Below are 23,117 nucleotides of genomic sequence, written 5' to 3'. Positions count from 1 at the left end.
TCGTAATGGTTGAGGTTGTGAAGTCTTTTCGACACGAGTAAATGTTTTTTTTCTTCCATATTATAAGCTTAGGACAATCTTTAGTGGATATGGTATGATACTAAAATGAGAAAACAACTTTTCAGATCGAGTTAACGACCCTGTCCCAATGGGCCAAAAAGTTCCTATGTTAACACCTATGGATTTTGAGTGAAAAATGGCCCGGAAGCGAAAGTGAAAAAAATTCGTATTTTCACCATTTATATGTGTAAGACTCTTAAACTTGAGCGTTTCCTTACAGATTCGTCGAAAAACATCGAAAGAAACAAAGGTTTTTCACATAGTCATTCGGGTGCCTCCACGAGGGTCTTTTCGTTAGGGTTGAGGTTGTGAAGTCTTTTCGACACGAGTAAATGTTTTTTTTCTTCCATATTTTAAGCTTAGGACAATCTTTAGTGGATATGGTATGATACTAAAACGAGAAAACAACTTTTCAGATCGAGTTAACGACCCTGTCCCAATGGGCCAAAAAGTTCCTATGTTAACACCTATGGATTTTGAGTGAAAAATGGCCCGGAAGCGAAAGTGAAAAAAATTCGTATTTTGACCATTTATATGTGTAAGACTCTTAAACTTGAGCGTTTCCTTACAGATTCGTCGAAAAACATCGAAAGAAACAAAGGTTTTTCACATAGTCATTCGGGTGCCTCCACGAGGGTCTTTTCGTAAGGGTTGATGTTGTGAAGTCTTTTCGACACGAGTAAATGTTTTTTTTCTTCCATATTATAAGCTTAGGACAATCTTTAGTGGATATGGTATGATACTAAAATGAGAAAACAACTTTTCAGATCGAGTTAACGACCCTGTCCCAATGGGCCAAAAAGTTCCTATGTTAACACCTATGGATTTTGAGTGAAAAATGGCCCGGAAGCGAAAGTGAAAAAAATTCGTATTTTCACCATTTATATGTGTAAGACTCTTAAACTTGAGCGTTTCCTTACAGATTCGTCGAAAAACATCGAAAGAAACAAAGGTTTTTCAAATAGTCATTCGGGTGCCTCCACGAGGGTCTTTTCGTAATGGTTGAGGTTGTGAAGTCTTTTCGACACGAGTAAATGTTTTTTTTCTTTCATATTTTAAGCTTAGGACAATCTTTAGTGGATATGGTATGATACTAAAACGAGAAAACAACTTTTCAGATCTAGTTAACGACCCTGTCCCAATGGGCCAAAAAGTTCCTATGTTAACACCTATGGATTTTGAGTGAAAAATGGCCCGGAAGCGAAAGTGAAAAAAATTCGTATTTTCACCATTTATATGTGTAAGACTCTTAAACTTGAGCGTTTCCTTATAGATTCGTCGAAAAACATCGAAAGAAACAAAGGTTTTTCACATAGTCATTCGGGTGCCTCCACGAGGGTCTTTTCGTAAGGGTTGAGGTTGTGAAGTCTTTTCGACACGAGTAAATGTTTTTTTTCTTCCATATTTTAAGCTTAGGACAATCTTTAGTGGATATGGTATGATACTAAAACGAGAAAACAACTTTTCAGATCGAGTTAACGACCCTGTCCCAATGGGCCAAAAAGTTCCTATGTTAACACCTATGGATTTTGAGTGAAAAATGGCCGGGAAGCGAAAGTGAAAAAAATTCGTATTTTGACCATTTATATGTGTAAGACTCTTAAACTTGAGCGTTTCCTTACAGATTCGTCGAAAAACATCGAAAGAAACAAAGGTTTTTCACATAGTCATTCGGGTGCCTCCACGAGGGTCTTTTCGTAAGGGTTGAGGTTGTGAAGTCTTTTCGACACGAGTAAATGTTTTTTTTCTTCCATATTATAAGCTTAGGACAATCTTTAGTGGATATGGTATGATACTAAAATGAGAAAACAACTTTTCAGATCGAGTTAACGACCCTGTCCCAATGGGCTAAAAAGTTCCTATGTTAACACCTATGGATTTTGAGTGAAAAATGGCCCGGAAGCGAAAGTGAAAAAAATTCGTATTTTCACCATTTATATGTGTAAGACTCTTAAACTTGAGCGTTTCCTTACAGATTCGTCGAAAAACATCGAAAGAAACAAAGGTTTTTCACATAGTCATTCGGGTGCCTCCACGAGGGTCTTTTCGTTAGGGTTGAGGTTGTGAAGTCTTTTCGACACGAGTAAATGTTTTTTTTCTTCCATATTTTAAGCTTAGGACAATCTTTAGTGGATATGGTATGATACTAAAACGAGAAAACAACTTTTCAGATCGAGTTAACGACCCTGTCCCAATGGGCCAAAAAGTTCCTATGTTAACACCTATGGATTTTGAGTGAAAAATGGCCCGGAAGCGAAAGTGAAAAAAATTCGTATTTTGACCATTTATATGTGTAAGACTCTTAAACTTGAGCGTTTCCTTACAGATTCGTCGAAAAACATCGAAAGAAACAAAGGTTTTTCACATAGTCATTCGGGTGCCTCCACGAGGGTCTTTTCGTAAGGGTTGAGGTTGTGAAGTCTTTTCGACACGAGTAAATGTTTTTTTTCTTCCATATTATAAGCTTAGGACAATCTTTAGTGGATATGGTATGATACTAAAATGAGAAAACAACTTTTCAGATCGAGTTAACGACCCTGTCCCAATGGGCCAAAAAGTTCCTATGTTAACACCTATGGATTTTGAGTGAAAAATGGCCCGGAAGCGAAAGTGAAAAAAATTCGTATTTTCACCATTTATATGTGTAAGACTCTTAAACTTGAGCGTTTCCTTACAGATTCGTCGAAAAACATCGAAAGAAACAAAGGTTTTTCAAATAGTCATTCGGGTGCCTCCACGAGGGTCTTTTCGTAATGGTTGAGGTTGTGAAGTCTTTTCGACACGAGTAAATGTTTTTTTTCTTTCATATTTTAAGCTTAGGACAATCTTTAGTGGATATGGTATGATACTAAAACGAGAAAACAACTTTTCAGATCGAGTTAACGACCCTGTCCCAATGGGCCAAAAAGTTCCTATGTTAACACCTATGGATTTTGAGTGAAAAATGGCCCGGAAGCGAAAGTGAAAAAAATTCGTATTTTGACCATTTATATGTGTAAGACTCTTAAACTTGAGCGTTTCCTTACAGATTCGTCGAAAAACATCGAAAGAAACAAAGGTTTTTCACATAGTCATTCGGGTGCCTCCACGAGGGTCTTTTCGTTAGGGTTGAGGTTGTGAAGTCTTTTCGACACGAGTAAATGTTTTTTTTCTTCCATATTATAAGCTTAGGACAATCTTTAGTGGATATGGTATGATACTAAAATGAGAAAACAACTTTTCAGATCGAGTTAACGACCCTGTCCCAATGGGCTAAAAAGTTCCTATGTTAACACCTATGGATTTTGAGTGAAAAATGGCCCGGAAGCGAAAGTGAAAAAAATTCGTATTTTGACCATTTATATGTGTAAGACTCTTAAACTTGAGCGTTTCCTTACAGATTCGTCGAAAAACATCGAAAGAAACAAAGGTTTTTCACATAGTCATTCGGGTGCCTCCACGAGGGTCTTTTCGTAAGGGTTGAGGTTGTGAAGTCTTTTCGACACGAGTAAATGTTTTTTTTCTTCCATATTATAAGCTTAGGACAATCTTTAGTGGATATGGTATGATACTAAAATGAGAAAACAACTTTTCAGATCGAGTTAACGACCCTGTCCCAATGGGCTAAAAAGTTCCTATGTTAACACCTATGGATTTTGAGTGAAAAATGGCCCGGAAGCGAAAGTGAAAAAAATTCGTATTTTCACCATTTATATGTGTAAGACTCTTAAACTTGAGCGTTTCCTTACAGATTCGTCGAAAAACATCGAAAGAAACAAAGGTTTTTCACATAGTCATTCGGGTGCCTCCACGAGGGTCTTTTCGTTAGGGTTGAGGTTGTGAAGTCTTTTCGACACGAGTAAATGTTTTTTTTCTTCCATATTTTAAGCTTAGGACAATCTTTAGTGGATATGGTATGATACTAAAACGAGAAAACAACTTTTCAGATCGAGTTAACGACCCTGTCCCAATGGGCCAAAAAGTTCCTATGTTAACACCTATGGATTTTGAGTGAAAAATGGCCCGGAAGCGAAAGTGAAAAAAATTCGTATTTTGACCATTTATATGTGTAAGACTCTTAAACTTGAGCGTTTCCTTACAGATTCGTCGAAAAACATCGAAAGAAACAAAGGTTTTTCACATAGTCATTCGGGTGCCTCCACGAGGGTCTTTTCGTAATGGTTGAGGTTGTGAAGTCTTTTCGACACGAGTAAATGTTTTTTTTCTTCCATATTTTAAGCTTAGGACAATCTTTAGTGGATATGGTATGATACTAAAACGAGAAAATAACTTTTCAGATCGAGTTAACGACCCTGTCCCAATGGGCCAAAAAGTTCCTATGTTAACACCTATGGATTTTGAGTGAAAAATGGCCCGGAAGCGAAAGTGAAAAAAATTCGTATTTTCACCATTTATATGTGTAAGACTCTTAAACTTGAGCGTTTCCTTACAGATTCGTCGAAAAACATCGAAAGAAACAAAGGTTTTTCACATAGTCATTCGGGTGCCTCCACGAGGGTCTTTTCGTAAGGGTTGAGGTTGTGAAGTCTTTTCGACACGAGTAAATGTTTTTTTTCATCCATATTATAAGCTTAGGACAATCTTTAGTGGATATGGTATGATACTAAAACGAGAAAACAACTTTTCAGATCGAGTTAACGACCCTGTCCCAATGGGCCAAAAAGTTCCTATGTTAACACCTATGGATTTTGGGTGAAAAATGGCCCGGAAGCGAAAGTGAAAAAAATTCGTATTTTCACCATTTATATGTGTAAGACTCTTAAACTTGAGCGTTTCCTTACAGATTCGTCGAAAAACATCGAAAGAATCAAAGGTTTTTCACATAGTCAGTCGGGTGCCTCCACGAGGGTCTTTTCGTAATGGTTGAGGTTGTGAAGTCTTTTCGACATGAGTAAATGTTTTTTTTCTTCCATATTTTAAGCTTAGGACAATCTTTAGTGGATATGGTATGATACTAAAACGAGAAAACAACTTTTCAGATCGAGTTAACGACCCTGTCCCAATGGGCCAAAAAGTTCCTATGTTAACACCTATGGATTTTGGGTGAAAAATGGCCCGGAAGCGAAAGTGAAAAAAATTCGTATTTTGACCATTTATATGTGTAAGACTCTTAAACTTGAGCGTTTCCTTACAGATTCGTCGAAAAACATCGAAAGAATCAAAGGTTTTTCACATAGTCATTCGGGTGCCTCCACGAGGGTCTTTTCGTAATGGTTGAGGTTGTGAAGTCTTTTCGACACGAGTAAATGTTTTTTTTCTTCCATATTTTAAGCTTAGGACAATCTTTAGTGGATATGGTATGATACTAAAACGAGAAAACAACTTTTCAGATCGAGTTAACGACCCTGTCCCAATGGGCCAAAAAGTTCCTATGTTAACACCTATGTTTTTTGGGTGAAAAATGGCCCGGAAGCGAAAGTGAAAAAAATTCGTATTTTAACCATTTATATGTGTAAGACTCTTAAACTTGAGCGTTTCCTTACAGATTCGTCGAAAAACATCGAAAGAATCAAAGGTTTTTCACATAGTCATTCGGGTGCCTCCACGAGGGTCTTTTCGTAATGGTTGAGGTTGCGAAGTCTTTTCGACACGAGTAAATGTTTTTTTTCTTCCATATTTTAAGCTTAGGACAATCTTTAGTGGATATGGTATGATACTAAAACGAGAAAACAACTTTTCAGATCGAGTTAACGACCCTGTCCCAATGGGCCAAAAAGTTCCTATGTTAACACCTATGGATTTTGAGTGAAAAATGGCCCGGAAGCGAAAGTGAAAAAAATTCGTATTTTCACCATTTATATGTGTAAGACTCTTAAACTTGAGCGTTTCCTTATAGATTCGTCGAAAAACATCGAAAGAAACAAAGGTTTTTCACATAGTCATTCGGGTGCCTCCACGAGGGTCTTTTCGTAAGGGTTGAGGTTGTGAAGTCTTTTCGACACGAGTAAATGTTTTTTTTCTTCCATATTTTAAGCTTAGGACAATCTTTAGTGGATATGGTATGATACTAAAACGAGAAAACAACTTTTCAGATCGAGTTAACGACCCTGTCCCAATGGGCCAAAAAGTTCCTATGTTAACACCTATGGATTTTGAGTGAAAAATGGCCGGGAAGCGAAAGTGAAAAAAATTCGTATTTTGACCATTTATATGTGTAAGACTCTTAAACTTGAGCGTTTCCTTACAGATTCGTCGAAAAACATCGAAAGAAACAAAGGTTTTTCACATAGTGATTCGGGTGCCTCCACGAGGGTCTTTTCGTAAGGGTTGAGGTTGTGAAGTCTTTTCGACACGAGTAAATGTTTTTTTTCTTCCATATTATAAGCTTAGGACAATCTTTAGTGGATATGGTATGATACTAAAATGAGAAAACAACTTTTCAGATCGAGTTAACAACCCTGTCCCAATGGGCCAAAAAGTTCCTATGTTAACACCTATGGATTTTGAGTGAAAAATGGCCCGGAAGCGAAAGTGAAAAAAATTCGTATTTTCACCATTTATATGTGTAAGACTCTTAAACTTGAGCGTTTCCTTACAGATTCGTCGAAAAACATCGAAAGAAACAAAGGTTTTTCAAATAGTCATTCGGGTGCCTCCACGAGGGTCTTTTCGTAAGGGTTGAGGTTGTGAAGTCTTTTCGACACGAGTAAATGTTTTTTTTCTTCCATATTTTAAGCTTAGGACAATCTTTAGTGGATATGGTATGATACTAAAACGAGAAAACAACTTTTCAGATCGAGTTAACGACCCTGTCCCAATGGGCCAAAAAGTTCCTATGTTAACACCTATGGATTTTGAGTGAAAAATGGCCCGGAAGCGAAAGTGAAAAAAATTCGTATTTTCACCATTTATATGTGTAAGACTCTTAAACTTGAGCGTTTCCTTATAGATTCGTCGAAAAACATCGAAAGAAACAAAGGTTTTTCACATAGTCATTCGGGTGCCTCCACGAGGGTCTTTTCGTAAGGGTTGAGGTTGTGAAGTCTTTTCGACACGAGTAAATGTTTTTTTTCTTCCATATTATAAGCTTAGGACAATCTTTAGTGGATATGGTATGATACTAAAATGAGAAAACAACTTTTCAGATCGAGTTAACAACCCTGTCCCAATGGGCCAAAAAGTTCCTATGTTAACACCTATGGATTTTGAGTGAAAAATGGCCCGGAAGCGAAAGTGAAAAAAATTCGTATTTTCACCATTTATATGTGTAAGACTCTTAAACTTGAGCGTTTCCTTACAGATTCGTCGAAAAACATCGAAAGAAACAAAGGTTTTTCAAATAGTCATTCGGGTGCCTCCACGAGGGTCTTTTCGTAAGGGTTGAGGTTGTGAAGTCTTTTCGACACGAGTAAATGTTTTTTTTCTTCCATATTTTAAGCTTAGGACAATCTTTAGTGGATATGGTATGATACTAAAATGAGAAAACAACTTTTCAGATCGAGTTAACGACCCTGTCCCAATGGGCCAAAAAGTTCCTATGTTAACACCTATGGATTTTGGGTGAAAAATGGCCCGGAAGCGAAAGTGAAAAAAATTCGTATTTTCACCATTTATATGTGTAAGACTCTTAAACTTGAGCGTTTCCTTACAGATTCGTCGAAAAACATCGAAAGAAACAAAGGTTTTTCACATAGTCATTCGGGTGCCTCCACGAGGGTCTTTTCGTAAGGGTTGAGGTTGTGAAGTCTTTTCGACACGAGTAAATGTTTTTTTTCTTCCATATTATAAGCTTAGGACAATCTTTAGTGGATATGGTATGATACTAAAATGAGAAAACAACTTTTCAGATCGAGTTAACGACCCTGTCCCAATGGGCCAAAAAGTTCCTATGTTAACACCTATGGATTTTGAGTGAAAAATGGCCCGGAAGCGAAAGTGAAAAAAATTCGTATTTTCACCATTTATATGTGTAAGACTCTTAAACTTGAGCGCTTCCTTACAGATTCGTCGAAAAACATCGAAAGAAACAAAGGTTTTTCACATAGTCATTCGGGTGCCTCCACGAGGGTCTTTTCGTTAGGGTTGAGGTTGTGAAGTCTTTTCGACACGAGTAAATGTTTTTTTTCTTCCATATTTTAAGCTTAGGACAATCTTTAGTGGATATGGTATGATACTAAAACGAGAAAACAACTTTTCAGATCGAGTTAACGACCCTGTCCCAATGGGCCAAAAAGTTCCTATGTTAACACCTATGGATTTTGAGTGAAAAATGGCCCGGAAGCGAAAGTGAAAAAAATTCGTATTTTGACCATTTATATGTGTAAGACTCTTAAACTTGAGCGTTTCCTTACAGATTCGTCGAAAAACATCTAAAGAAACAAAGGTTTTTCACATAGTCATTCGGGTGCCTCCACGAGGGTCTTTTCGTAAGGGTTGAGGTTGTGAAGTCTTTTCGACACGAGTAAATGTTTTTTTTCTTCCATATTATAAGCTTAGGACAATCTTTAGTGGATATGGTATGATACTAAAATGAGAAAACAACTTTTCAGATCGAGTTAACGACCCTGTCCCAATGGGCCAAAAAGTTCCTATGTTAACACCTATGGATTTTGAGTGAAAAATGGCCCGGAAGCGAAAGTGAAAAAAATTCGTATTTTCACCATTTATATGTGTAAGACTCTTAAACTTGAGCGTTTCCTTACAGATTCGTCGAAAAACATCGAAAGAAACAAAGGTTTTTCACATAGTCATTCGGGTGCCTCCACGAGGGTCTTTTCGTTAGGGTTGAGGTTGTGAAGTCTTTTCGACACGAGTAAATGTTTTTTTTCTTCCATATTTTAAGCTTAGGACAATCTTTAGTGGATATGGTATGATACTAAAACGAGAAAACAACTTTTCAGATCGAGTTAACGACCCTGTCCCAATGGGCCAAAAAGTTCCTATGTTAACACCTATGGATTTTGAGTGAAAAATGGCCCGGAAGCGAAAGTGAAAAAAATTCGTATTTTGACCATTTATATGTGTAAGACTCTTAAACTTGAGCGTTTCCTTACAGATTCGTCGAAAAACATCGAAAGAAACAAAGGTTTTTCACATAGTCATTCGGGTGCCTCCACGAGGGTCTTTTCGTAAGGGTTGAGGTTGTGAAGTCTTTTCGACACGAGTAAATGTTTTTTTTCTTCCATATTATAAGCTTAGGACAATCTTTAGTGGATATGGTATGATACTAAAATGAGAAAACAACTTTTCAGATCGAGTTAACGACCCTGTCCCAATGGGCCAAAAAGTTCCTATGTTAACACCTATGGATTTTGAGTGAAAAATGGCCCGGAAGCGAAAGTGAAAAAAATTCGTATTTTGACCATTTATATGTGTAAGACTCTTAAACTTGAGCGTTTCCTTACAGATTCGTCGAAAAACATCGAAAGAAACAAAGGTTTTTCAAATAGTCATTCGGGTGCCTCCACGAGGGTCTTTTCGTAAGGGTTGAGGTTGTGAAGTCTTTTCGACACGAGTAAATGTTTTTTTTCTTCCATATTATAAGCTTAGGACAATCTTTAGTGGATATGGTATGATACTAAAATGAGAAAACAACTTTTCAGATCGAGTTAACAACCCTGTCCCAATGGGCCAAAAAGTTCCTATGTTAACACCTATGGATTTTGAGTGAAAAATGGCCCGGAAGCGAAAGTGAAAAAAATTCGTATTTTCACCATTTATATGTGTAAGACTCTTAAACTTGAGCGTTTCCTTACAGATTCGTCGAAAAACATCGAAAGAAACAAAGGTTTTTCAAATAGTCATTCGGGTGCCTCCACGAGGGTCTTTTCGTAAGGGTTGAGGTTGTGAAGTCTTTTCGACACGAGTAAATGTTTTTTTTCTTCCATATTTTAAGCTTAGGACAATCTTTAGTGGATATGGTATGATACTAAAATGAGAAAACAACTTTTCAGATCGAGTTAACGACCCTGTCCCAATGGGCCAAAAAGTTCCTATGTTAACACCTATGGATTTTGGGTGAAAAATGGCCCGGAAGCGAAAGTGAAAAAAATTCGTATTTTCACCATTTATATGTGTAAGACTCTTAAACTTGAGCGTTTCCTTACAGATTCGTCGAAAAACATCGAAAGAAACAAAGGTTTTTCACATAGTCATTCGGGTGCCTCCACGAGGGTCTTTTCGTAAGGGTTGAGGTTGTGAAGTCTTTTCGACACGAGTAAATGTTTTTTTTCTTCCATATTATAAGCTTAGGACAATCTTTAGTGGATATGGTATGATACTAAAATGAGAAAACAACTTTTCAGATCGAGTTAACGACCCTGTCCCAATGGGCCAAAAAGTTCCTATGTTAACACCTATGGATTTTGAGTGAAAAATGGCCCGGAAGCGAAAGTGAAAAAAATTCGTATTTTCACCATTTATATGTGTAAGACTCTTAAACTTGAGCGCTTCCTTACAGATTCGTCGAAAAACATCGAAAGAAACAAAGGTTTTTCACATAGTCATTCGGGTGCCTCCACGAGGGTCTTTTCGTTAGGGTTGAGGTTGTGAAGTCTTTTCGACACGAGTAAATGTTTTTTTTCTTCCATATTTTAAGCTTAGGACAATCTTTAGTGGATATGGTATGATACTAAAACGAGAAAACAACTTTTCAGATCGAGTTAACGACCCTGTCCCAATGGGCCAAAAAGTTCCTATGTTAACACCTATGGATTTTGAGTGAAAAATGGCCCGGAAGCGAAAGTGAAAAAAATTCGTATTTTGACCATTTATATGTGTAAGACTCTTAAACTTGAGCGTTTCCTTACAGATTCGTCGAAAAACATCTAAAGAAACAAAGGTTTTTCACATAGTCATTCGGGTGCCTCCACGAGGGTCTTTTCGTAAGGGTTGAGGTTGTGAAGTCTTTTCGACACGAGTAAATGTTTTTTTTCTTCCATATTATAAGCTTAGGACAATCTTTAGTGGATATGGTATGATACTAAAATGAGAAAACAACTTTTCAGATCGAGTTAACGACCCTGTCCCAATGGGCCAAAAAGTTCCTATGTTAACACCTATGGATTTTGAGTGAAAAATGGCCCGGAAGCGAAAGTGAAAAAAATTCGTATTTTCACCATTTATATGTGTAAGACTCTTAAACTTGAGCGTTTCCTTACAGATTCGTCGAAAAACATCGAAAGAAACAAAGGTTTTTCACATAGTCATTCGGGTGCCTCCACGAGGGTCTTTTCGTTAGGGTTGAGGTTGTGAAGTCTTTTCGACACGAGTAAATGTTTTTTTTCTTCCATATTTTAAGCTTAGGACAATCTTTAGTGGATATGGTATGATACTAAAACGAGAAAACAACTTTTCAGATCGAGTTAACGACCCTGTCCCAATGGGCCAAAAAGTTCCTATGTTAACACCTATGGATTTTGAGTGAAAAATGGCCCGGAAGCGAAAGTGAAAAAAATTCGTATTTTGACCATTTATATGTGTAAGACTCTTAAACTTGAGCGTTTCCTTACAGATTCGTCGAAAAACATCGAAAGAAACAAAGGTTTTTCACATAGTCATTCGGGTGCCTCCACGAGGGTCTTTTCGTAAGGGTTGAGGTTGTGAAGTCTTTTCGACACGAGTAAATGTTTTTTTTCTTCCATATTATAAGCTTAGGACAATCTTTAGTGGATATGGTATGATACTAAAATGAGAAAACAACTTTTCAGATCGAGTTAACGACCCTGTCCCAATGGGCCAAAAAGTTCCTATGTTAACACCTATGGATTTTGAGTGAAAAATGGCCCGGAAGCGAAAGTGAAAAAAATTCGTATTTTGACCATTTATATGTGTAAGACTCTTAAACTTGAGCGTTTCCTTACAGATTCGTCGAAAAACATCGAAAGAAACAAAGGTTTTTCAAATAGTCATTCGGGTGCCTCCACGAGGGTCTTTTCGTAAGGGTTGAGGTTGTGAAGTCTTTTCGACACGAGTAAATGTTTTTTTTCTTCCATATTTTAAGCTTAGGACAATCTTTAGTGGATATGGTATGATACTAAAACGAGAAAACAACTTTTCAGATCGAGTTAACGACCCTGTCCCAATGGGCCAAAAAGTTCCTATGTTAACACCTATGGATTTTGAGTGAAAAATGGCCCGGAAGCGAAAGTGAAAAAAATTCGTATTTTCACCATTTATATGTGTAAGACTCTTAAACTTGAGCGTTTCCTTACAGATTCGTCGAAAAACATCGAAAGAAACAAAGGTTTTTCACATAGTCATTCGGGTGCCTCCACGAGGGTCTTTTCGTAATGGTTGAGGTTGTGAAGTCTTTTCGACACGAGTAAATGTTTTTTTTCTTTCATATTTTAAGCTTAGGACAATCTTTAGTGGATATGGTATGATACTAAAACGAGAAAACAACTTTTCAGATCTAGTTAACGACCCTGTCCCAATGGGCCAAAAAGTTCCTATGTTAACACCTATGGATTTTGAGTGAAAAATGGCCCGGAAGCGAAAGTGAAAAAAATTCGTATTTTCACCATTTATATGTGTAAGACTCTTAAACTTGAGCGTTTCCTTACAGATTCGTCGAAAAACATCGAAAGAAACAAAGGTTTTTCACATAGTCATTCGGGTGCCTCCACGAGGGTCTTTTCGTAATGGTTGAGGTTGTGAAGTCTTTTCGACACGAGTAAATGTTTTTTTTCTTCCATATTTTAAGCTTAGGACAATCTTTAGTGGATATGGTATGATACTAAAACGAGAAAATAACTTTTCAGATCGAGTTAACGACCCTGTCCCAATGGGCCAAAAAGTTCCTATGTTAACACCTATGGATTTTGAGTGAAAAATGGCCCGGAAGCGAAAGTGAAAAAAATTCGTATTTTAACCATTTATATGTGTAAGACTCTTAAACTTGAGCGTTTCCTTACAGATTCGTCGAAAAACATCGAAAGAATCAAAGGTTTTTCACATAGTCATTCGGGTGCCTCCACGAGGGTCTTTTCGTAATGGTTGAGGTTGCGAAGTCTTTTCGACACGAGTAAATGTTTTTTTTCTTCCATATTTTAAGCTTAGGACAATCTTTAGTGGATATGGTATGATACTAAAACGAGAAAACAACTTTTCAGATCGAGTTAACGACCCTGTCCCAATGGGCCAAAAAGTTCCTATGTTAACACCTATGGATTTTGAGTGAAAAATGGCCCGGAAGCGAAAGTGAAAAAAATTCGTATTTTGACCATTTATATGTGTAAGACTCTTAAACTTGAGCGTTTCCTTACAGATTCGTCGAAAAACATCGAAAGAAACAAAGGTTTTTCACATAGTCATTCGGGTGCCTCCACGAGGGTCTTTTCGTAATGGTTGAGGTTGTGAAGTCTTTTCGACACGAGTAAATGTTTTTTTTCTTTCATATTTTAAGCTTAGGACAATCTTTAGTGGATATGGTATGATACTAAAACGAGAAAACAACTTTTCAGATCTAGTTAACGACCCTGTCCCAATGGGCCAAAAAGTTCCTATGTTAACACCTATGGATTTTGAGTGAAAAATGGCCCGGAAGCGAAAGTGAAAAAAATTCGTATTTTCACCATTTATATGTGTAAGACTCTTAAACTTGAGCGTTTCCTTACAGATTCGTCGAAAAACATCGAAAGAAACAAAGGTTTTTCACATAGTCATTCGGGTGCCTCCACGAGGGTCTTTTCGTAATGGTTGAGGTTGTGAAGTCTTTTCGACACGAGTAAATGTTTTTTTTCTTCCATATTTTAAGCTTAGGACAATCTTTAGTGGATATGATATGATACTAAAACGAGAAAATAACTTTTCAGATCGAGTTAACGACCCTGTCCCAATGGGCCAAAAAGTTCCTATGTTAACACCTATGGATTTTGAGTGAAAAATGGCCCGGAAGCGAAAGTGAAAAAAATTCGTATTTTGACCATTTATATGTGTAAGACTCTTAAACTTGAGCGTTTCCTTACAGATTCGTCGAAAAACATCGAAAGAAACAAAGGTTTTTCACATAGTCATTCGGGTGCCTCCACGAGGGTCTTTTCGTAATGGTTGAGGTTGTGAAGTCTTTTCGACACGAGTAAATGTTTTTTTTCTTTCATATTTTAAGCTTAGGACAATCTTTAGTGGATATGGTATGATACTAAAACGAGAAAACAACTTTTCAGATCTAGTTAACGACCCTGTCCCAATGGGCCAAAAAGTTCCTATGTTAACACCTATGGATTTTGAGTGAAAAATGGCCCGGAAGCGAAAGTGAAAAAAATTCGTATTTTCACCATTTATATGTGTAAGACTCTTAAACTTGAGCGTTTCCTTACAGATTCGTCGAAAAACATCGAAAGAAACAAAGGTTTTTCACATAGTCATTCGGGTGCCTCCACGAGGGTCTTTTCGTAATGGTTGAGGTTGTGAAGTCTTTTCGACACGAGTAAATGTTTTTTTTCTTCCATATTTTAAGCTTAGGACAATCTTTAGTGGATATGGTATGATACTAAAACGAGAAAATAACTTTTCAGATCGAGTTAACGACCCTGTCCCAATGGGCCAAAAAGTTCCTATGTTAACACCTATGGATTTTGAGTGAAAAATGGCCCGGAAGCGAAAGTGAAAAAAATTCGTATTTTCACCATTTATATGTGTAAGACTCTTAAACTTGAGCGTTTCCTTACAGATTCGTCGAAAAACACCGAAAGAAACAAAGGTTTTTCACATAGTCATTCGGGTGCCTCCACGAGGGTCTTTTCGTAAGGGTTGAGGTTGTGAAGTCTTTTCGACACGAGTAAATGTTTTTTTTCTTCCATATTATAAGCTTAGGACAATCTTTAGTGGATATGGTATGATACTAAAACGAGAAAACAACTTTTCAGATCGAGTTAACGACCCTGTCCCAATGGGCCAAAAAGTTCCTATGTTAACACCTATGGATTTTGGGTGAAAAATGGCCCGGAAGCGAAAGTGAAAAAAATTCGTATTTTCACCATTTATATGTGTAAGACTCTTAAACTTGAGCGTTTCCTTACAGATTCGTCGAAAAACATCGAAAGAATCAAAGGTTTTTCACATAGTCATTCGGGTGCCTCCACGAGGGTCTTTTCGTAATGGTTGAGGTTGTGAAGTCTTTTCGACACGAGTAAATGTTTTTTTTCTTCCATATTTTAAGCTTAGGACAATCTTTAGTGGATATGGTATGATACTAAAACGAGAAAACAACTTTTCAGATCGAGTTAACGACCCTGTCCCAATGGGCCAAAAAGTTCCTATGTTAACACCTATGGATTTTGGGTGAAAAATGGCCCGGAAGCGAAAGTGAAAAAAATTCGTATTTTGACCATTTATATGTGTAAGACTCTTAAACTTGAGCGTTTCCTTATAGATTCGTCGAAAAACATCGAAAGAATCAAAGGTTTTTCACATAGTCATTCGGGTGCCTCCACGAGGGTCTTTTCGTAATGGTTGAGGTTGTGAAGTCTTTTCGACACGAGTAAATGTTTTTTTTCTTCCATATTTTAAGCTTAGGACAATCTTTAGTGGATATGGTATGATACTAAAACGAGAAAACAACTTTTCAGATCGAGTTAACGACCCTGTCCCAATGGGCCAAAAAGTTCCTATGTTAACACCTATGTTTTTTGGGTGAAAAATGGCCCGGAAGCGAAAGTGAAAAAAATTCGTATTTTAACCATTTATATGTGTAAGACTCTTAAACTTGAGCGTTTCCTTACAGATTCGTCGAAAAACATCGAAAGAATCAAAGGTTTTTCACATAGTCATTCGGGTGCCTCCACGAGGGTCTTTTCGTAAGGGTTGAGGTTGCGAAGTCTTTTCGACACGAGTAAATGTTTTTTTCTTCCATATTTTAAGCTTAGGACAATCTTTAGTGGATATGGTATGATACTAAAACGAGAAAACAACTTTTCAGATCGAGTTAACGACCCTGTCCCAATGGGCCAAAAAGTTCCTATGTTAACACCTATGGATTTTGAGTGAAAAATGGCCGGGAAGCGAAAGTGAAAAAAATTCGTATTTTGACCATTTATATGTGTAAGACTCTTAAACTTGAGCGTTTCCTTACAGATTCGTCGAAAAACATCGAAAGAAACAAAGGTTTTTCACATAGTCATTCGGGTGCCTCCACGAGGGTCTTTTCGTAAGGGTTGAGGTTGTGAAGTCTTTTCGACACGAGTAAATGTTTTTTTTCTTCCATATTTTAAGCTTAGGACAATCTTTAGTGGATATGGTATCATACTAAAACGAGAAAACAACTTTTCAGATCGAGTTAACGACCCTGTCTCAATGGGCAAAAAAGTTCCTATGTTAACACCTATGGATTTTGAGTGAAAAATGGCCCGGAAGCGAAAGTGAAAAAAATTCGTATTTTCACCATTTATATGTGTAAGACTCTTAAACTTGAGCGTTTCCTTACAGATTCGTCGAAAAACATCGAAAGAAACAAAGGTTTTTCACATAGTCATTCGGGTGCCTCCACGAGGGTCTTTTCGTAATGGTTGAGGTTGTGAAGTCTTTTCGACACGAGTAAATGTTTTTTTTCTTCCATATTTTAAGCTTAGGACAATCTTTAGTGGATATGGTATGATACTAAAACGAGAAAATAACTTTTCAGATCGAGTTAACGACCCTGTCCCAATGGGCCAAAAAGTTCCTATGTTAACACCTATGGATTTTGAGTGAAAAATGGCCCGGAAGCGAAAGTGAAAAAAATTCGTATTTTCACCATTTATATGTGTAAGACTCTTAAACTTGAGCGTTTCCTTACAGATTCGTCGAAAAACATCGAAAGAAACAAAGGTTTTTCACATAGTCATTCGGGTGCCTCCACGAGGGTCTTTTCGTAAGGGTTGAGGTTGTGAAGTCTTTTCGACACGAGTAAATGTTTTTTTTCTTCCATATTATAAGCTTAGGACAATCTTTAGTGGATATGGTATGATACTAAAACGAGAAAACAACTTTTCAGATCGAGTTAACGACCCTGTCCCAATGGGCCAAAAAGTTCCTATGTTAACACCTATGGATTTTGGGTGAAAAATGGCCCGGAAGCGAAAGTGAAAAAAATTCGTATTTTCACCATTTATATGTGTAAGACTCTTAAACTTGAGCGTTTCCTTACAGATTCGTCGAAAAACATCGAAAGAATCAAAGGTTTTTCACATAGTCATTCGGGTGCCTCCACGAGGGTCTTTTCGTAAGGGTTGAGGTTGCGAAGTCTTTTCGACACGAGTAAATGTTTTTTTCTTCCATATTTTAAGCTTAGGACAATCTTTAGTGGATATGGTATGATACTAAAACGAGAAAACAACTTTTCAGATCGAGTTAACGACCCTGTCCCAATGGGCCAAAAAGTTCCTATGTTAACACCTATGGATTTTGAGTGAAAAATGGCCGGGAAGCGAAAGTGAAAAAAATTCGTATTTTGACCATTTATATGTGTAAGACTCTTAAACTTGAGCGTTTCCTTACAGATTCGTCGAAAAACATCGAAAGAAACAAAGGTTTTTCACATAGTCATTCGGGTGCCTCCACGAGGGTCTTTTCGTAAGGGTTGAGGTTGTGAAGTCTTTTCGACACGAGTAAATGTTTTTTTTCTTCCATATTTTAAGCTTAGGACAATCTTTAGTGGATATGGTATCATACTAAAACGAGAAAACAACTTTTCAGATCGAGTTAACGACCCTGTCTCAATGGGCAAAAAAGTTCCTATGTTAACACCTATGGATTTTGAGTGAAAAATGGCCCGGAAGCGAAAGTGAAAAAAATTCGTATTTTCACCATTTATATGTGTAAGACTCTTAAACTTGAGCGTTTCCTTACAGATTCGTCGAAAAACATCGAAAGAAACAAAGGTTTTTCACATAGTCATTCGGGTGCCTCCACGAGGGTCTTTTCGTAATGGTTGAGGTTGTGAAGTCTTTTCGACACGAGTAAATGTTTTTTTTCTTCCATATTTTAAGCTTAGGACAATCTTTAGTGGATATGGTATGATACTAAAACGAGAAAATAACTTTTCAGATTGAGTTAACGACCCTGTCCCAATGGGCCAAAAAGTTCCTATGTTAACACCTATGGATTTTGAGTGAAAAATGGCCCGGAAGCGAAAGTGAAAAAAATTCGTATTTTCACCATTTATATGTGTAAGACTCTTAAACTTGAGCGTTTCCTTACAGATTCGTCGAAAAACATCGAAAGAAACAAAGGTTTTTCACATAGTCATTCGGGTGCCTCCACGAGGGTCTTTTCGTAAGGGTTGAGGTTGTGAAGTCTTTTCGACACGAGTAAATGTTTTTTTTCTTCCATATTATAAGCTTAGGACAATCTTTAGTGGATATGGTATGATACTAAAACGAGAAAACAACTTTTCAGATCGAGTTAACGACCCTGTCCCAATGGGCCAAAAAGTTCCTATGTTAACACCTATGGATTTTGGGTGAAAAATGGCCCGGAAGCGAAAGTGAAAAAAATTCGTATTTTCACCATTTATATGTGTAAGACTCTTAAACTTGAGCGTTTCCTTACAGATTCGTCGAAAAACATCGAAAGAAACAAAGGTTTTTCAAATAGTCATTCGGGTGCCTCCACGAGGGTCTTTTCGTAAGGGTTGAGGTTGTGAAGTCTTTTCGACACGAGTAAATGTTTTTTTTCTTCCATATTTTAAGCTTAGGACAATCTTTAGTGGATATGGTATGATACTAAAATGAGAAAACAACTTTTCAGATCGAGTTAACGACCCTGTCCCAATGAGCCAAAAAGTTCCTATGTTAACACCTATGGATTTTGAGTGAAAAATGGCCCGGAAGCGAAAGTGAAAAAAATTCGTATTTTAACCATTTATATGTGTAAGACTCTTAAACTTGAGCGTTTCCTTACAGATTCGTCGAAAAACATCGAAAGAATCAAAGGTTTTTCACATAGTCATTCGGGTGCCTCCACGAGGGTCTTTTCGTAATGGTTGAGGTTGCGAAGTCTTTTCGACACGAGTAAATGTTTTTTTTCTTCCATATTTTAAGCTTAGGACAATCTTTAGTGGATATGGTATGATACTAAAACGAGAAAACAACTTTTCAGATCGAGTTAACGACCCTGTCCCAATGGGCCAAAAAGTTCCTATGTTAACACCTATGGATTTTGAGTGAAAAATGGCCCGGAAGCGAAAGTGAAAAAAATTCGTATTTTGACCATTTATATGTGTAAGACTCTTAAACTTGAGCGTTTCCTTACAGATTCGTCGAAAAACATCGAAAGAAACAAAGGTTTTTCACATAGTCATTCGGGTGCCTCCACGAGGGTCTTTTCGTAATGGTTGAGGTTGTGAAGTCTTTTCGACACGAGTAAATGTTTTTTTTCTTTCATATTTTAAGCTTAGGACAATCTTTAGTGGATATGGTATGATACTAAAACGAGAAAACAACTTTTCAGATCTAGTTAACGACCCTGTCCCAATGGGCCAAAAAGTTCCTATGTTAACACCTATGGATTTTGAGTGAAAAATGGCCCGGAAGCGAAAGTGAAAAAAATTCGTATTTTCACCATTTATATGTGTAAGACTCTTAAACTTGAGCGTTTCCTTACAGATTCGTCGAAAAACATCGAAAGAAACAAAGGTTTTTCACATAGTCATTCGGGTGCCTCCACGAGGGTCTTTTCGTAATGGTTGAGGTTGTGAAGTCTTTTCGACACGAGTAAATGTTTTTTTTCTTCCATATTTTAAGCTTAGGACAATCTTTAGTGGATATGGTATGATACTAAAACGAGAAAATAACTTTTCAGATCGAGTTAACGACCCTGTCCCAATGGGCCAAAAAGTTCCTATGTTAACACCTATGGATTTTGAGTGAAAAATGGCCCGGAAGCGAAAGTGAAAAAAATTCGTATTTTCACCATTTATATGTGTAAGACTCTTAAACTTGAGCGTTTCCTTACAGATTCGTCGAAAAACATCGAAAGAAACAAAGGTTTTTCACATAGTCATTCGGGTGCCTCCACGAGGGTCTTTTCGTAAGGGTTGAGGTTGTGAAGTCTTTTCGACACGAGTAAATGTTTTTTTTCTTCCATATTATAAGCTTAGGACAATCTTTAGTGGATATGGTATCATACTAAAACGAGAAAACAACTTTTCAGATCGAGTTAACGACCCTGTCCCAATGGGCCAAAAAGTTCCTATGTTAACACCTATGGATTTTGGGTGAAAAATGGCCCGGAAGCGAAAGTGAAAAAAATTCGTATTTTCACCATTTATATGTGTAAGACTCTTAAACTTGAGCGTTTCCTTACAGATTCGTCGAAAAACATCGAAAGAAACAAAGGTTTTTCAAATAGTCATTCGGGTGCCTCCACGAGGGTCTTTTCGTAAGGGTTGAGGTTGTGAAGTCTTTTCGACACGAGTAAATGTTTTTTTTCTTCCATATTTTAAGCTTAGGACAATCTTTAGTGGATATGGTATGATACTAAAATGAGAAAACAACTTTTCAGATCGAGTTAACGACCCTGTCCCAATGGGCCAAAAAGTTCCTATGTTAACACCTATGGATTTTGAGTGAAAAATGGCCCGGAAGCGAAAGTGAAAAAAATTCGTATTTTAACCATTTATATGTGTAAGACTCTTAAACTTGAGCGTTTCCTTACAGATTCGTCGAAAAACATCGAAAGAATCAAAGGTTTTTCACATAGTCATTCGGGTGCCTCCACGAGGGTCTTTTCGTAATGGTTGAGGTTGCGAAGTCTTTTCGACACGAGTAAATGTTTTTTTTCTTCCATATTTTAAGCTTAGGACAATCTTTAGTGGATATGGTATGATACTAAAACGAGAAAACAACTTTTCAGATCGAGTTAACGACCCTGTCCCAATGGGCCAAAAAGTTCCTATGTTAACACCTATGGATTTTGAGTGAAAAATGGCCCGGAAGCGAAAGTGAAAAAAATTCGTATTTTGACCATTTATATGTGTAAGACTCTTAAACTTGAGCGTTTCCTTACAGATTCGTCGAAAAACATCGAAAGAAACAAAGGTTTTTCACATAGTCATTCGGGTGCCTCCACGAGGGTCTTTTCGTAATGGTTGAGGTTGTGAAGTCTTTTCGACACGAGTAAATGTTTTTTTTCTTTCATATTTTAAGCTTAGGACAATCTTTAGTGGATATGGTATGATACTAAAACGAGAAAACAACTTTTCAGATCTAGTTAACGACCCTGTCCCAATGGGCCAAAAAGTTCCTATGTTAACACCTATGGATTTTGGGTGAAAAATGGCCCGGAAGCGAAAGTGAAAAAAATTCGTATTTTCACCATTTATATGTGTAAGACTCTTAAACTTGAGCGTTTCCTTACAGATTCGTCGAAAAACATCGAAAGAATCAAAGGTTTTTCACATAGTCATTCGGGTGCCTCCACGAGGGTCTTTTCGTAATGGTTGAGGTTGTGAAGTCTTTTCGACACGAGTAAATGTTTTTTTTCTTCCATATTTTAAGCTTAGGACAATCTTTAGTGGATATGGTATGATACTAAAACGAGAAAACAACTTTTCAGATCGAGTTAACGACCCTGTCCCAATGGGCCAAAAAGTTCCTATGTTAACACCTATGTTTTTTGGGTGAAAAATGGCCCGGAAGCGAAAGTGAAAAAAATTCGTATTTTAACCATTTATATGTGTAAGACTCTTAAACTTGAGCGTTTCCTTACAGATTCGTCGAAAAACATCGAAAGAATCAAAGGTTTTTCACATAGTCATTCGGGTGCTTCCACGAGGGTCTTTTCGTAAGGGTTGAGGTTGCGAAGTCTTTTCGACACGAGTAAATGTTTTTTTCTTCCATATTTTAAGCTTAGGACAATCTTTAGTGGATATGGTATGATACTAAAACGAGAAAACAACTTTTCAGATCGAGTTAACGACCCTGTCCCAATGGGCCAAAAAGTTCCTATGTTAACACCTATGGATTTTGAGTGAAAAATGGCCGGGAAGCGAAAGTGAAAAAAATTCGTATTTTGACCATTTATATGTGTAAGACTCTTAAACTTGAGCGTTTCCTTACAGATTCGTCGAAAAACATCGAAAGAAACAAAGGTTTTTCACATAGTCATTCGGGTGCCTCCACGAGGGTCTTTTCGTAAGGGTTGAGGTTGTGAAGTCTTTTCGACACGAGTAAATGTTTTTTTTCTTCCATATTTTAAGCTTAGGACAATCTTTAGTGGATATGGTATCATACTAAAACGAGAAAACAACTTTTCAGATCGAGTTAACGACCCTGTCTCAATGGGCAAAAAAGTTCCTATGTTAACACCTATGGATTTTGAGTGAAAAATGGCCCGGAAGCGAAAGTGAAAAAAATTCGTATTTTCACCATTTATATGTGTAAGACTCTTAAACTTGAGCGTTTCCTTACAGATTCGTCGAAAAACATCGAAAGAAACAAAGGTTTTTCACATAGTCATTCGGGTGCCTCCACGAGGGTCTTTTCGTAAGGGTTGAGGTTGCGAAGTCTTTTCGACACGAGTAAATGTTTTTTTCTTCCATATTTTAAGGTTAGGACAATCTTTAGTGGATATGGTATGATACTAAAACGAGAAAACAACATTTCAGATCGAGTTAACGACCCTGTCCCAATGGGCCAAAAAGTTCCTATGTTAACACCTATGGATTTTGAGTGAAAAATGGCCGGGAAGCGAAAGTGAAAAAAATTCGTATTTTGACCATTTATATGTGTAAGACTCTTAAACTTGAGCGTTTCCTTACAGATTCGTCGAAAAACATCGAAAGAAACAAAGGTTTTTCACATAGTCATTCGGGTGCCTCCACGAGGGTCTTTTCCTAAGGGTTGAGGTTGTGAAGTCTTTTCGACACGAGTAAATGTTTTTTTTCTTCCATATTTTAAGCTTAGGACAATCTTTAGTGGATATGGTATCATACTAAAACGAGAAAACAACTTTTCAGATCGAGTTAACGACCCTGTCTCAATGGGCAAAAAAGTTCCTATGTTAACACCTATGGATTTTGAGTGAAAAATGGCCCGGAAGCGAAAGTGAAAAAAATTCGTATTTTCACCATTTATATGTGTAAGACTCTTAAACTTGAGCGTTTCCTTACAGATTCGTCGAAAAACATCGAAAGAATC

The sequence above is a fragment of the Cucurbita pepo genome, chromosome 17 (assembly GCF_057944985.1).
Source record: "Cucurbita pepo subsp. pepo isolate OVF chromosome 17, ASM5794498v1, whole genome shotgun sequence".
NCBI lineage: Eukaryota > Viridiplantae > Streptophyta > Magnoliopsida > Cucurbitales > Cucurbitaceae > Cucurbita > Cucurbita pepo.
Note: the sequence above shows the minus strand (reverse complement) of the source record.